Here is a 15,704-nt window from a genome sequence, read left to right as displayed (position 1 = left end):
TATCTCATTTTATTAAATGCGAAAATAGCTGCGATGCCCACACACAACCAGTCTCCGCATACCTGGGAGCGCCCGCTCTCAAAACTGTTCACTAACCGTTCGTTAGTGTGCGATAGCTTGATGTGACTAGCCCACCGAAAGGTTCGACCTTGGCACACAATTCTTTGAACATAGCGCTTGTCGTTCAGAAGTATTTAACCCATAGCTTGTCGATAAAGTGGGTCCTCACAATCCGCCAGAACAGTTTTGAGAGTGGGCACTCACAGGTATGCTGAGACTGGCGGTGTGTGGGTATCGCAGCTATTTCAGCCCACATTATATCAGATATTACACTTATTCTGGGTGTCTCGTGGATGCATTTAATAAAAGTAGATACTTGCTCCAGTCTTTTAAATAAAACTGTCCCCAAAGCAGGGAGAGGTCATTCAGCTGCTCCATCATGACGAGGCGGCTCCCTCATGATAATGCGCATCACGTAGTGGATGGAAACGCGCAACAATTTTGTATTTTCTTAAGTTGAATTTTTAGAAATGCGCTTAAAAAATGACAAACATTTTGGATGGAAACCCAGCAATTCAGGATTTGCTCAGATTCCAATTTCACTGCTGCACATGAACAAGTGCTTCAGCACTGAATAATAGTCTTTTATGCGTCAATCATTTGTACAGATGACAGGGTATAATTACCTAGAAGTGTTGAAGGGATGAACGGTTTGATAAATCTGTCCACAACAATCCCCAGAACTGTGGGAGTAAAATACATTTATGCGTGTATAACAATGAAAGTTTCTTTCTTTTTTGAGTATTTTAAGTCTTTCTCTGCCACAAGGCAGAAGCATTCGTTTCCTTGAAACATGTACGTTTGTTTTGTTGGTCCTCAAACATTGTTGACACGCTTTGACTTCGGAAGTGCAGATAATCAATACCCCTGATAAATCCCTGCGCTTGGTTTCAATTCAATTTATATTTCAAAATACATTTTATTTAGCAGGAAATGACAATATTGCAACGGTAAACTCACCTCTCATCCAGTCAACAACCTGCTTTGGTGTCCACTTTGTTACTGGATTCATTGCTCTACAACTGCAGTCCAGTCGCTGGAGTTCTTCTCAAGTGCTGGAGCTTTTCAACAACGTACATAAAGCAGCAGTGTGTGATCGTCACTGTCAAAAGAGACCATTCTTACTCTGTCCTCGCAAAATCCAGAAGTATACGCTTGTCGAACTACTGTATCTCCATTTGAACCTGCCAACTATCACGATCACATGGATTGAGCGCTGGTAAATTTATGCGGAGGAAAAGAGTTTATTAGTAGGCAAATGGGTCAGATTTCAGTGCGTGTTCCTCCCTTCTGCCAAACGAAGGAGGAGCTTTATGGACTTCAGCAACTACAACCAAGCTGTAAAGTAGCTACTTGCCTCTCCTGAGTTTGGTTTTATTTATAATTCTACAGTTAGCTTTCAAACAATGCATGAGTCACACGTATCATTATACTCAGGGTTGGGAGGGTTACTTTTGAAATGTATTCCACTACAGATTACAGAATACATGTTGTAAAATGTAATTTGTAACGTATTTCGTTAGATTACTCAAGGTCAGTAACGTATTCTAAATACTTTGGATTACTTCTTCAGCACCGGTATATTTTTTCAATTGTTTTGACTATAAAAACTCTGCCAGAACAGTAAGACAAAATACACATGTTAAAAATGCATTCTCTGAAAAACCTAAATATCTTATGCAGTGTTGTTTCTAAAACAAGATACATTTAATTTATCTTGGTTTAAAGATTTTTAGATATTTTTACAGGAAAACAATACAAAAATTAATATCAAGAATACGATTTTTGCCCTAATATCAAAGGTCTTACTAGAAAAAAGAAATTATGATCCAACGTGAATTTTCTTGATAAAAAAATATGATTGTGCCTGGTAACGTGCATGTAAAATGGCTAGAAATATCATTTTAGCTTAGTGTAAAGCTGACAATTTACACAAGATTTATTTCTATTTCTTCTGCTCCAAACTTACTTCAAACTTGCTCCTCTGCTCGTATTAATATAACACATCATAAGAAAGTGTTTCACTGCTGTTCAAATGCACTTTGGATCGCATCATTTATATGTATAAATGTTTTCCATCTGAAAGGACTAAATATTAAATGAAACAAATGACAATAAAATGCAAAGTAATCTCTTCAGTAATAAAAATACTTTTTGAATGTAACTGTATTCTAATTACCAATTATTTAAATTGTAACTGTAGTGGAATACAGTTGCTTATATTTTGTATTTTAATCCTGTTTCATGTATTCCGTTACTTCCCAACCCTGATTATACTACTTTTGAGCAAACACATTTTTGTAGAGTCCTTGGGAGAGACCCAAACGTTTAAATACTTAAAAAAAAAATAAGATACATTATTTATTGCAGTACACATTGTTGGACATTTATATATAATTACTACTACTTTAAATGTACTATTTATATACTTACAGTATGTATTACTCCAGTGAACATTTCCCATGGTTTATTTCGAACCAGTCACCTCCCACTACCACCATGACCAAAATAAAGTCTGTATATCTGTATATCTCTCTCTGTGTGTGTGTGTGTGTGTGTGTGTGTGTGTGTGTGTGTGTGTGTGTGTGTGTGTGTGTGTGTGTGTGTGTGTGTGTGTGTGTGTGTGTGTGTGTGTGTGTGTGTGTGTGTGTGTGTGTGTGTGTGTGTGACGTACTGAAGTGCCATTTGATGTTGAAACAAATGTCATCTCACAAGTATGCATTACAGTTAACTTGATCAGATTATATACATATATATATATATATATATATATATATATATATATATATATATACGCTTATGTTCGTGCCATTCTAAACTAAAGTGTAAGAGCAGTCCAGATGTCTTAAGAGCCATCTGTCTCTTTACATTAAACCCCCTGCTTGAAGGGCTATTTTTCCACTGAGAAAATAGGATGCATTTCACCAAAATGACATTATCTTCAGAAAGCTGACTAACAGACTACAGCATCATCAACAGGTGATCACACATGCTCCATCTCTCTCTCTCTCTCTCTCTCTCTCTCTCTCTCTCTCTCTCTCTCTCTCTCTACACACACACACACACACACACACACATCCTTGTTTCTCCAATAACATGTTAGAAACAGCCCAAGCTGTGATACTAGTCGTTCTGAATTGATGTTTTTGAGAGGCTTGGATGCATCATTTGATTTGAACCAGCAATGGCAGATTCTGATCCGTCACGTAAGAAAGTAGTTCCATGCACAAATGCGTTTTTTGTGACCGTTCTCAGTTTTTTTTCTAATTCTTTTAAATTTACTTGTTCTTTGAACTGTTGTATATAAGCAATATAATACTCGCAATTGTGCTATATGGCCCTAAATCAGCACTGCTGTGATTACCTACAGCACTCGACCTGTGGCCGAATCACAGTAGTGCTGATGTAGGGCCATATCGCACTCTTGCTGGTGTGATAGTAAATCTGTGTAAATCTGTAAATCTCAAGTATCTGTGCTAACTGTGTTAATTGTGCCAGTCTCCAGTGACTACAGACTCTATTTTGAAAGTGAATACCACCAACTACACCCAGTTAATGGAAACCCCATATTTCTATTTAAGGGTGCAATAAATCTGGGGACTTTTGACATTGGAATTCATGGCAGTATCACAATCATGTGGTGTAGAAGAGCTTGTGTCTGGGAACACCCTGTTCCAGTAGGTCTAGAATCCAGTCTGAGCTCTAGCCAGGGTTTACAGAACTTCCTGATTGTAAAAGCCTTCAGATGGAACATCTAAACACAATTCAACTGGAAGAGAATCTGGAAGGGAGAAAACAGTACATAAACGGATCTATAATCTTCATTTCTATGATCTAAATAAAGGTATATCAAGTCCTCAAATATCTTAAATATTAACTGCTTTAGGTATTTAAACATATTTTAAACAAGAAAGCATCCTAAATTAATGTTTTGTTTTACAATGTTTTTTTTTGTTTGTTTTTTTTCTTTTTTTCTTAATGAAGAGTTGGCAACTGAAGCAACTGGTTATAAAAATGATGATTTGTATGCATATTTAGTTTTGGGGTAAATTAGAAAAACATAGCAAAATTACAATGCTAGGCATTTAGGGCTACACATTTCAACCCATTTTTTTTTTTTTTTTTTTTTTTTTAGACAGTTACAGTAAGTTCTGAATGAAAAATTATTTATTACAAGCAGTGAGGGTAAATTAATGAATGGTTAAGAAATTTGACTATTTTAAACTAATGGGGACTAATAATTTTGATGATATTTTTGCTGTATAAAAATAAAAAAAAAAAAAAATAAAAAACATCTATATGTAATGTAGTATATTTATTATACCATGAATACCATAAAACAAAGATTTTTTTTTTTTCTTCAATAAAGGAAAAGCACAGAAAACTGCTGAAAATAATTTGGAATAGTTTATCTACTGAATAGGCTCAATTGTGAATATATATAAAAAATTGACCACTAATGCCCAACGTTGCTTTTTTTGCTACTCTTAGAAAAAGTCTCAAATTCACGAAAGCTGATATTTTAATTTTGGGTTATATAATCTCTTTTTAATTAGCAAACATTGTAATTATGAAAAAAAAAAAAAAAAATTACTGGGCAATTTGCAATTGTGTAATCTATACTGAACAAAAATATAAACGCAACATGCAACAATTTCAAAGATTTTACTGTTAAAGTTCATTTAAGGAAATCAGTCAGTTGAAATAAATTCATTAGGCCCTAATCTAATCTAATCAATGCGTATGGAAAATTTCTGGGATCTTTTATTTCAGCTTATGAAACATGGGACCAACACTTTACATGTTGCGTTTATATTTTTGTTCAGTGTAGCTGTGAACCTTTTGTGTGACTTTAGCAAGTTGTGACAGTTAATATGTTAAAAATGTTATTTTTATTTGTACCCATATTTAATGGAAATTAGATAATATTTTATTGCTTTAAGCAAATGTTGAAGTTCAGCTTAAGTTCAGAGGGTTAAATAGTCCTGCGGTGAGAATTAAAAAAAAAAAAATAAAAAAAAAAAAAAAAAATAATTAAATAGGGAACAACAGGGCTAAAGGCCCCCCAGGGGCTCCTTTGATTTGATTTTCTCCCAAAACACTAAACAGCAACAAAAACTACCAGAGTACATTCCTAAACACCTGTATGTTACATGCACTGCAAAATATTCCTGATCCATGAGATCATTGCATGCAATGTCTAAAGTTTAATTTTGAGGTAATTTGATCTAATATTTAAATGTTTTTTTAAAATGTTGCAAATTTATGTTGCTAACGGGAATCCCTGAAATTATCACATTTATTTTTAGACAAAATACTTATTTATCATTTTCAGTTTTATTCAAGGTGATTGAATCAAAAGTTTTTAAATAACTGCCTCATAGAGCTGTTCAGCTTGTAGTACAAAATCCCAGAAGAGAACTCGCCATGGGTTCCCTTGGGATTGGGTTATATAACAGGGTTTTTGAACTTCTAGGGAACCGAGGTTACGTACGTAACCGAGATGGTCTGTGGTAAACATTAATCGATACATTGACATTTTGTTCTATAACATAAATTACGCACAGTCATACCTCAAAAGTCAATTTTGAAGCTGTATTGAATTACTTTTTTTTAGAAAACACACGCGGCTTCAAAGTTTACATTTGAGGTATGACTTTGTGTACTTATGTTGTATCAAGTAATGTTTACCACAGACTGTCTCTGTTACGTACGAAACCTCGGTTCCCTGAGACGAAGGGAACGAGACAGTGCATGCTAACGCATATGGGGAGTTGTCCTGCCATATGACCTAGTTGAAACCGCTCTACAATAGCCAATATTCTAATATTGGCTATGGTGTTTGAGCCCCGCCCTTTTAGGCGTGAAGCTGTCCGCTATAAATGCAGGTGCACAAACACCATTCCTCAGAATTTTCTGACTGAGGGACAAGAGCACATCGCTCGCACCTCAGAAGAACTCTGAGTCTTGTAGTGCAGCCAGCGTTCAAAATGTCTCATTCCCTTCATCTCAGATAACCAAGGTTACGTATGTAACCAAGACATTCCCTTACGACTCAGTACACCTGACATTGTGTGCTAACACATATGGGGAACAGAATCCCATCACGCCGCACTACATGACATAACCTTCCAGAGAGGAAACATGACGCCACAGTACCACGGGATGGCGACCGACATAAGTATGCCGCAAGAGAGTGACCAACGTGATGGGACAGGAGGGAAGCACTCAGAATGAATATATGAACTATAGTCATATAGTATGAATTAACCGCTTCATGAACCCAATCGGGAAGGGAGTATATTTATAATGAAAGTGCTTGTGACTTTATGGTACCTTACAACGGCCTGATGCAGGCGCTTGTGTAAAATGATGGGGAGCCCATACTTAAGGGGAGGGGCATAAGTATATGTTTGGCAAATGAAATAGCAAGTGCTCTAAACAGAGAGGACTTGTGAAGAAAGAGACGTTACGTCTAGGTTGTAAAACCTTGCGTATGTGTTTTGAGAAGACCATCCTGCTGCAAAACATATGTCTTGTAAAGACACACTGTTTGTCCATGGCCATGAGGAGGCCATGCCTCTTGTTGAGTGTGCTTTAACATCAATTGGGCAGGTCTTACCCTGCGACTTGTAAGCCAGGGCAAACGCATCAGCGATCCAGTGAGAAAGTCTTTGCTTGGAGACGGACATTCCTTTCATGCATTCTCCATAGCACACAAAGAGCTGATCAGACAGTCTGAACAGGCGGGTGCACTCAACGTATGCATGTAGCACCCGCACAGGGCATAACATATGCAAGGATTGTTCCTCATCCGAATTACATGGAGGAGGGAAGAAAGCTTGAAGGTGAACCACCTGCAATCTGAAGGGCATGGTTACAACCTTAGGCGCATAGCCTTTTCTGGGTTTGACAGTGGCTTTTGAAAGACTGGGGCCAAACTCCAGACATTAATTGTCAATTGATAGTGCATGTAAGTCACCGACCCATCTCACTGAGGTCAGAGCCAGCAGTAATGCAGTCTTAATGGAGAGCATGTGCAAATCAGCAGAATCCAAAGGCTCGAAGGGGGGCCCTGCGAGCACTTTTAGGACCAAAGTTAGGTTCCAAGTTGGAACCGTAGCCGGCAGAGGTGGATTTAATTGTCTTGCTCCTCTAAGGAGCTTTATGATTAAATCATGCTTGCCTATAGTGGCGCCGGCTTCAGGTGCATAATACACAGATATAGTCACCACATGAACTTTGAGCGTTGACGGAGTGAGTCCTGCATCTAATCACTCTTGAGGAAATATGATAATTTCATGTATGGGGCAGTTTACTGGGTCTTTGCCATGTGAAAGACACCAATCAGTGAACACATTCCATTTTAGCACATAGAGGCATCTCGTGGGTGGCGCTCTGGCCTGTAAAATGGTAATGATGACTGAATGCGTCAGTTCTGGTGCATTTAGTGTGCTCCATTCAGGGGCCACACATGCAGGTTCCACAGCTTGGGCTGGGGATGCCAGATTGTGTCTTGCGCCTGAGAGAGTAGATCCCTCCTCAGCGGTATTTCCCATGGCGAGCTGTATAACATTTCTATCATTTCCGGAATCCATGGCTGATTGGGCCATTTCGGCCCACAAATAGAATCGTTTCCTTGTCCTCTCGGACTTTGCATATGACAGAGTGAATTAGGCACACGGGGGAAATGCATATTTGTATTTCGCCAGCCATTTGTGGGCCATTGCGTCCACTCCCATCAGTGCTTGGGACTTTGAGTACCAGAGGGGACAGTGGGCATTCTCCACTGAGGCAAATAGATCGATTTCTTCTTTGCTGAATATTTCCCAAATCCTCAGGACAGTTTGAGGATGAAGTCTCTATTCGCCAGGTATCACCCCTTGGCATGACAATAGGCCTGCACCATAATTCAGACGGCCTGGGACATATGTCGCTCTCAGGGAAAGGAGATGACGCTCGCTCCACAGGAGGAGATGACGCGTCAGTCTTATCAATGGTGGTGAATGAATTCCACCTTGGCGGTTTATATACGCCACCACTGTCATGTTTTCTGAGCGAATCAGAACATAATAGTTTGCTATTTCTGACTGAAAAGCCTTCAAGGCTAGGAATACAGCCGATAGCTCTAGGCGGTTGATGTTCCACACCCTCCTCGCACCTGTCCAGGTGCCGGAAGCCAGGCGTCCATCGCACACCGCAATGCTTTTTGAAACAGCTTCAGTGGAAGTGTTCTCCCCAGTTTGAACTGAGACAGACACTGTAGAATGGCCTAAACGCGCTCTCTCGTGAGGTGCGCGTGTGCGTGCCTGCTCAAGGAGTCGAGGCGGGCTCCCAAAAAGGAGATTTGTTGGCTGGGGGAGAGCTTGCTCTTCACACAGTTGACTTTGAGGCCCAAGCTGTTTAGATGCTGAAGCAGTAAGTCTCTGTGCTGGCATAACAGAGCCTCTGATTGGGCCAGTAACAGCCAATCATCGAGGTAGTTTAAAACAATGCTCAGTTTCAGAGGAACTATCGACGCAAACCAATTATGTGGGCGGACGTGCGATAAGATCCTTTTCTGAGTAATCTTTTTGAATGGGTGCTTTGCAAGTGCACGATTCAAATGTCTCAAATCTAGGATTGGCTGAAGCCCACTGTCTTTCTTTGGGACAAGAAAATAGGGGCTGTAAAACCCTTTTTGGGTTTGACAATTTGGAACAAACTTGATCGCGTTTTTGGCGAGGAGATTTTGTATTTCTGCTCGTAACACCGGCACGTCTTCGGACTAAACCGTGGAAGACAGAACGCTGTTGAAACGGGGTGGCCAGCATGCAAATTGGATCGTAAAGCCATGTTCGATCGTTTTTAGCACCCAATTTGAAATACCCGTAAGGGCTTGCCACGCGTCCGTGGAATGGGACAGAGGGCAATTTGGCAAAATGTCTCATACCCTGTGATTGTTGCTTAGTCACGACGTAACACTCGGCAAACTTATCCACAGAGCTGCCGAAGAGGCCGGCTAGAGACACTGAAACATCAAACAGAACGGCTTTTGTGTCGATCCAGAACTACCAGGTTGCCCATTGACATGCCAATGGCCTGCGCAGTGACTTTTGTGGCGTGCAGTGCTAAATCCGTAGTGGTGCGGAGCTCTTTGAATGTCTCTGTATTGTAGCCTTGCTCGTCCATTTGCTTGAGGAGCTTGGCTTGAAAGATCTGGAGCACCGCCATTGCGTGGAGTGCTGAATCAACTTGGTCCGCCACTGAGTATACTCTTCCAGCCAGTGTGGATGTCAGTCGACAGGGCTTGGAAAGATGAATGGGACATGATTTCCACGCCCTGTTACTCACTGGGCAGAGGTGTGCCACTACCACCTCCTCCACAGGGGTTAGTTGGGCATAACCATTTTCTTCCCCGTGATCAAAATTAAAGAGGATGTAATTGGCGAGCGGGCGAGCGGGCGAGCTGAATAAGGCACGCGCCAGGATTTTGATAGTTCGTTATGAACTTCAGGGGAGAAAGGGCAGATCTATGAGACGCGGTCACTTGACGGTGTCCGGACTGCAGGAACTATTCACCAAGGCAAGATTGTGTAGGTTCTTCTGGAGGAGACCACTTGATTTCGAGCTCTTCGACCGCCCTTGTAAGGACGCGAAGCATCTCCTTATCAGTGGCGCGACAGAGAATGCAGCTCTGTCTGATGGCGGGATGTGCCTCTCGCACAAGGAACACTTATGTAACGACATCTTTAAAAAGACGCGAACACGTAAGTGACTATTTTTATATATATATATATATATATATATATATATATATATATATATATATATATATATATATATACAAACAATATACAATTGCTTTATAAGGATACACAACACCTGCCAATGCACTGCAGGGAATCAGGATGCTCAAGCGGTGAAGCGGAGTGATGCTCGCCGGAGCACTGCAGGGGAGCGCAGAGTCTTCTCGTTGTCGTGAAGATTCCACCCACTGACTCATGTAGTTGATGGCGAAGCAGTAGAGGGCTTCTAGACGAGAGATGAATCGCTGTCTTGAAGGAAGGACTACCTTCTGAGGAACAGTGTTTGTGCACCTGCTTTTATAGCGGACAGCTTCGTGCCTAAAAGGGCGGGGCTCAAACACCATAGCCAGTATAAGAATATTGGCGTTGTTGTAGAGAGGTTTCAACTAGGCCCATATGTGTTAGCAAACAATGTAAAGTGTACTGAGTCTTAAGGGAACTTATTTTACTCACAAGTTCAAAAACCCCATTATAAAAACCCATAAGAAAATCCAGAGGGAACCCATGGCGAATTAGACTGCCAGGTTCGCCTACAAATCAACATAATGGCTGAACAGCCTATAAGTGAAAGGACAGTAGGCTATATGGGTTAAAAAGCCCCCCTGTTGCAGGGTCAAAAGGTCCCTATAAAGCACATTGTACTTCTTAAGTGGGGCGAATAGATTTTATATGAAGAATTTTCAAAGTGGGCTCACGTTGACTGACACAGTGGAGATTCATTTGTTTATAGAATACTTGAGATGTTATGAAATGCCAAATGTGTTTGAAATCCCAAGTGTGGGGTAAAAGGCTCCCTCGTCACCTTTAAAATAAAATAAAATAAAATTATCAAAACAATGTTCCGTTATTTCTATTCACACAGATTATATTGGTCCATCAATATTCAATAAAAAGAAATGTATTTATTTCTTTGTGACCAGAAAAAAAGCAAATTTTTCCTTAAGGTGTGCCTTTAGTCTCATTGTACCCTACCCTCTAGTCTCTCAGTGAGCTAATAAATCTTCATGTACTGAATGATAAATATACAAGAATTAGAAAATATTGCTCAAAATAGTTTAAGATAAAATATAGCATGTAACACTGCAGGACACTGCTTCAAAGTCAAAAACCCCAAAGTAAAAAGAAGAAGAAAAACTATATTAAGTAATTGATGAAGTTCTAAGATTTACAGTAGTTGGACCACAGCTGTTTCTATAAATGCATGAATGTAACCCCTCACCTCTACAAATCCATACTGAAACTAAAAAGTAATGAATGATGATACAAATGATTGATACAAAGTGATGGCTTTGTAAATTGTTTATTTGCCTTTTTGTGTTATAAAGAGCTATATAACGTAGTTACCTGTTTAATGTGTCAGTAAAGCTTTCAGATGCCAACAGTCAGTGAGGAATACGTTGATACATGCAGCACATGACAATAGCAGCAGTATGCAGAATCACATCAGCACTGTTGATTCCTAAAACAGCTTTCCTGTTTACATTTAAAGTTATAAAGGCTAAATTATTATCTATAATATTTATTTATCTACCCAGCTAGAATTAAAATATACTGAGTGCCAACATTCAGTTTTCAACATTCACATTTAGTATTTAGTTCTATCCTGGCTTTGACCCTGGTCCTCTGTGGTATAAACTGAGCTTCAAGAAAGTCAGAGGATATCAAGAAAACACTGTTGCTGAACACACATTGTATACCAAACTGGCTTCTGAACCACTCATATGTCTTCTGAATTATAGCAGTCCAGCCGACATATGCAGTCCCAGTAGTAGCATATCCAAATCAGGCTCCAACTCACTGAATTGGACTTGTACAGGATCATATAAATGTTTGACGAAAATGGACAAATCAAGACACAAATACAGTGAAAAAACCCTGGATTTAGTGCAGCTGGCCAATTTGGAACGCCAAAGGAATCAGACTTTACTGTGCCTTTCACTATGAGGAAATTCATTGATCAGGCTGATTTAAGTTTTGGCAAGAAAATAACTGAATATTAGGAGCTTTCAGGAACAGGGTTCTGGATTTTCTTGTTGAGGTACTCAAGAACAAAGACTTGTAGGATCTTGTTGAGATTGCTGATGGCGTTATGATCCATTTTCTCCTCATTGTCATCAAAGGTGTGCCACACCGCAGGAAAGGGAGTAGAAATGAGATGGAGAATCCGAATCCCTGTGTGAGCAGAGAGATATTAACTCAAATATGTTCTCTAGCAAACATAAGGATCACCTTAATTTGATATGCCTTTTTATATTAACATCCATAAATCCCAGAAAGGATATAATGTTAGGGCACTTTCTATGAATAGGGTACAAATGTTGGTTTATAATTACTAAAAAACTTATATTTCCCATAATTTGAAGACAACATTTTCATTTTCAATCATGTTTCTTAAAATACTTTTGGTAACAGGGTTGAATAGCTTGATGAATGAGGAGCCCCTTAGAGGACAGAGAGGGAATTTATTTTGGGTTCCCTCACAATGTACAAAAAAGAAGAAAAAACACTGCACACCTGATAAATCATCAGCAGGTGTGTAGGAAAAACAACTAAGTAAACAAGAAACAAAATCCTGCACACTGCTGTTGCTTGCGAATATACAATTTAATGAATTATTACAATATTCATGCAACCGTCATCAGGTATTTGAAAAAGAGTGTTTCACATGCGTATTTAAAATATGGAGTAGCCAATCAAGATCAATTACAAAAACTGTCATAGCCAATGACAATCAGTAAAAGAGTGACAACCTATCCCTTTTTTAAATTAGAAAGACAAAAGAGAGGAATGCACCTCCTAGTGCAATGTTTCCCAACCTTTTTTCTGCCACGGCACACTTTTTACGACTAAAAAATTCCATTGTCCGTCTTAGTAGCGTGTTTACTTGTAACGTTTGAAATTCAGCTATGCAAAAAACAAAAAAACAAAACAAAAAAACAAGTCACATAGGTAAGCTATGCTGTGCGAGGTCACAGGTGGCAAGAGCGCTAAATGGTTAATGAAAAAACAACACATTTTCTTCTTTTCTAATTTGTGGATTTGTTCTTGCAATGCCACAACAAATTACAGGGATGCAAACTCACGAGGGGCAAAAAAGGTAAGACAATCACTGGTCCACGAACATTTTTCTGGGGATTTTTTTTTTTTTTTTTTTTTTTAAAGAATAAGCTAAAAGCACCAATTCCAGCTATTTTAGTGATTCAAGTTTATTCAAGTTTACAATTGTGCATAATTAGCTGCAAATTAGAGAGTATTTTGGTGAGGCTTGCTTCTGTTTCACAAATTTGTTCAATTTTATTAACTGATTAGTTCAGTGACCCCTTTTGGAAATGTCACTAGGTGGCGACAAATGAGCGTCTTATGTGCTATGAGTGAGTCAGTGAATCATTTTGAGTCGTTCATGACCGAAATCTACCATTAAAAGAATTAAAAAGCATTAAAAGAACAAAGCAGATCTATAGTCTTCCTTTAAAATGAGCATTATCTTTCATCCAAAAAGACAACAATAATAGTCTTATAATAGTGAGTTTCAATAACGTCCTTTTCCTTTATTAAATCTTGCATGGCTACAAATCTACTGACTTCAGTATTAGGATTATAAACACAAAGCAAATCTACGGTATCATTTTCCTACAGTAGCCTATTTAAACTGCTGAGCATGACTTTTATCAGAAAAGACCACAATAATAGACAATTAATAATAATTTTGAGTTTCCATAATGTTCTTTCGTAATTGTAAAGCGCATTTCACATGAGTTTCACGCTCCGTTCAACGCCAGCGTCAAGCGCCGCATTGCCCTCCACATGACAAGAGCTGCAGAAAGCGTCACAGAGGGGCGATTTTACAAGTTTGCCACGTAAAAAATCGGGAGGTGTGCACAACAAACATTGAAAACATGTATTTGGAAGAGAGAAAAAAGCTTGCAGTTGCTTTTATAGCAGAAAGTAATAAAAAGGACTCGTTTATGTATAGGTCTAAGTGTTTTCTTGGTGAATTTAAATGAGTTCAATAACTGGGGTCTCTGATATTCGTAAACAAAAAGGTAATATTTAATTAAAATAAATTATGAGACATTCAGTGTCTCTTCACAAATTTGGACAGTTTTTTAATATTTCTTGTTGCTTAGTACTCTCAAAGACATTATTGGTGAAGCAAAAACGTGTGTGAAAAACAGTTTGGTGTAAAGTGGCGTCACTTCATAGACCTCAATGCAGCGCTGACGCGAGTCATGTGAAAGACCCTTAACGCGTATTAATATCAGTCACTTTTGCACATTAATCATTGCTCTTCACAATCACAAAAATGACCGATTATGGTTTCAAAACGGCGCATTTTTCCGAAAGGTGAGGAGTTTGGATCCCTGAAAGTATTATTATTATTATTATTCATGCATTTATTTATTTTGTGGAATCTGATAATTTTCCACGGCACACCTGACAATTACTAGTGTGCCGCGGCACAGTGGTTGGGAAACACTGTCCCAGTGGACATTCCAAACCGATATAACCTCTGAAGATACCATTTCAAAATCGACATCAGGAAACAACAAATTAATGAAAATAAAAACTATCCAAAATCAAAAATAATAAAGGCTAAACAGTATAATCACCTTAATCCAATAATTCATCATCAAGATTGCACATAAAACACAATTAAAAATACATTTGTTTACAAGACATATCAAAATTACATTTCCACTGCATAGTATAAATTTGCAAATAATTTTGTGTACAAAACACATCTCAATTTCATCATCACAGCATAACATTAAAAGGAAGCTCATCATTAAAACCCACTGGAGCTAACGTTTGGAGAGAGTAAATCCAAAAGACCTCACGTCTCTGTGTTATACGGTCTATATCTCCACCTCCAGGTGGCACCCTTACTTTTTCAATCCCAATAAATCGGAAAGTTGAAACATCATGATTAAAATTAATAAAATGAACCACAACTGGATAATTCATATCCTTTCATCTAATGGAACTTTTATGTTAACTGATGCGTTGTTTAAGGTGTCTAGATGTTTTTCCCACATACCCCAACCCGCAAGGACAATGAATTAAATAAACCACATGTGCAGAGGTACCTGCAATGACATCAGATATAAAGGACCGTTTCCCAGTGCGGGGATGGCAGAAATGATTTGTTTTGTTGGTATTATTACATTGGGCACAATTGCCACATCTATAATTAGGAATAGGGCTTAACACAGTCTGGTTAGATGCGGGCTCGTTTTTTTTAAACGGGCATGAACCAGCTGTCAAGTCAGGATCCGATGACGACAGATGCCAGTGTTTTCTAAAAAACGTTTTTTATACAATTTGAAGCAGGGGAATGAGTTGTAGTTAAACATAAAAGAAAACTTTTTTCTCTTTTTGCTTACTAGCTTGCAATAACTCAGTGCATGTTTTTTGAAAAGCTGTTTCATATGCGTCATCAATCCACTTCTGTGGGTAACCGCGCTGTGTAAATTTTTGTTGAATTATCTCCGCTTTTTCCATATAGTCATTATCTGAATGACACAAACGTCTTATTCTAAAAAACTGCCTTTTTAGGAGACCCCTCTTTAAAGGAATGGGGTGAAAGCTTGAAGCAAGAAGGAGTGAATTTCTGTCTGTCTCTTGCATGTACAGTGTTGTAAAAAGACTGCCCTCACTCTTTTGGGCCCACATATCAAGAAAATGGACTCGTTCAGTGCTGTATTCCAAATTGAACTCCAATTTTTTTTTTATCAAAACCAAGGATGTAACCACATATTTAGGGTTGGGGGGTACCAAATCTAATAATTGAATAATCAACCATGGAAAAATCCCATATCAGTAGACCACTTTTATGAATATTGAGGGGGATATGTC

General features: G+C 38.6%; 2 pseudogenes; both read right to left on the bottom strand.

Annotated features, from left to right (window-relative positions):
- The window catches only part of LOC127454700 (SR-related and CTD-associated factor 8-like), a 158,114-nt pseudogene extending 156,814 nt beyond the window's left edge, over positions 1–1,300 (bottom strand).
- Positions 1,301–11,844: 10,544 nt separating this feature from the next.
- LOC127454699 (glutaminyl-peptide cyclotransferase-like) overlaps positions 11,845–15,704 on the bottom strand; it is a 28,671-nt pseudogene continuing 24,811 nt past the window's right edge.

Source organism: Myxocyprinus asiaticus, chromosome 17 (genome assembly GCF_019703515.2).
Source record: "Myxocyprinus asiaticus isolate MX2 ecotype Aquarium Trade chromosome 17, UBuf_Myxa_2, whole genome shotgun sequence".
NCBI lineage: Eukaryota > Metazoa > Chordata > Actinopteri > Cypriniformes > Catostomidae > Myxocyprinus > Myxocyprinus asiaticus.
The sequence above is the reverse complement of the archived record's forward strand: the minus strand, read 5'-3'. Positions and strand labels throughout refer to the sequence as shown.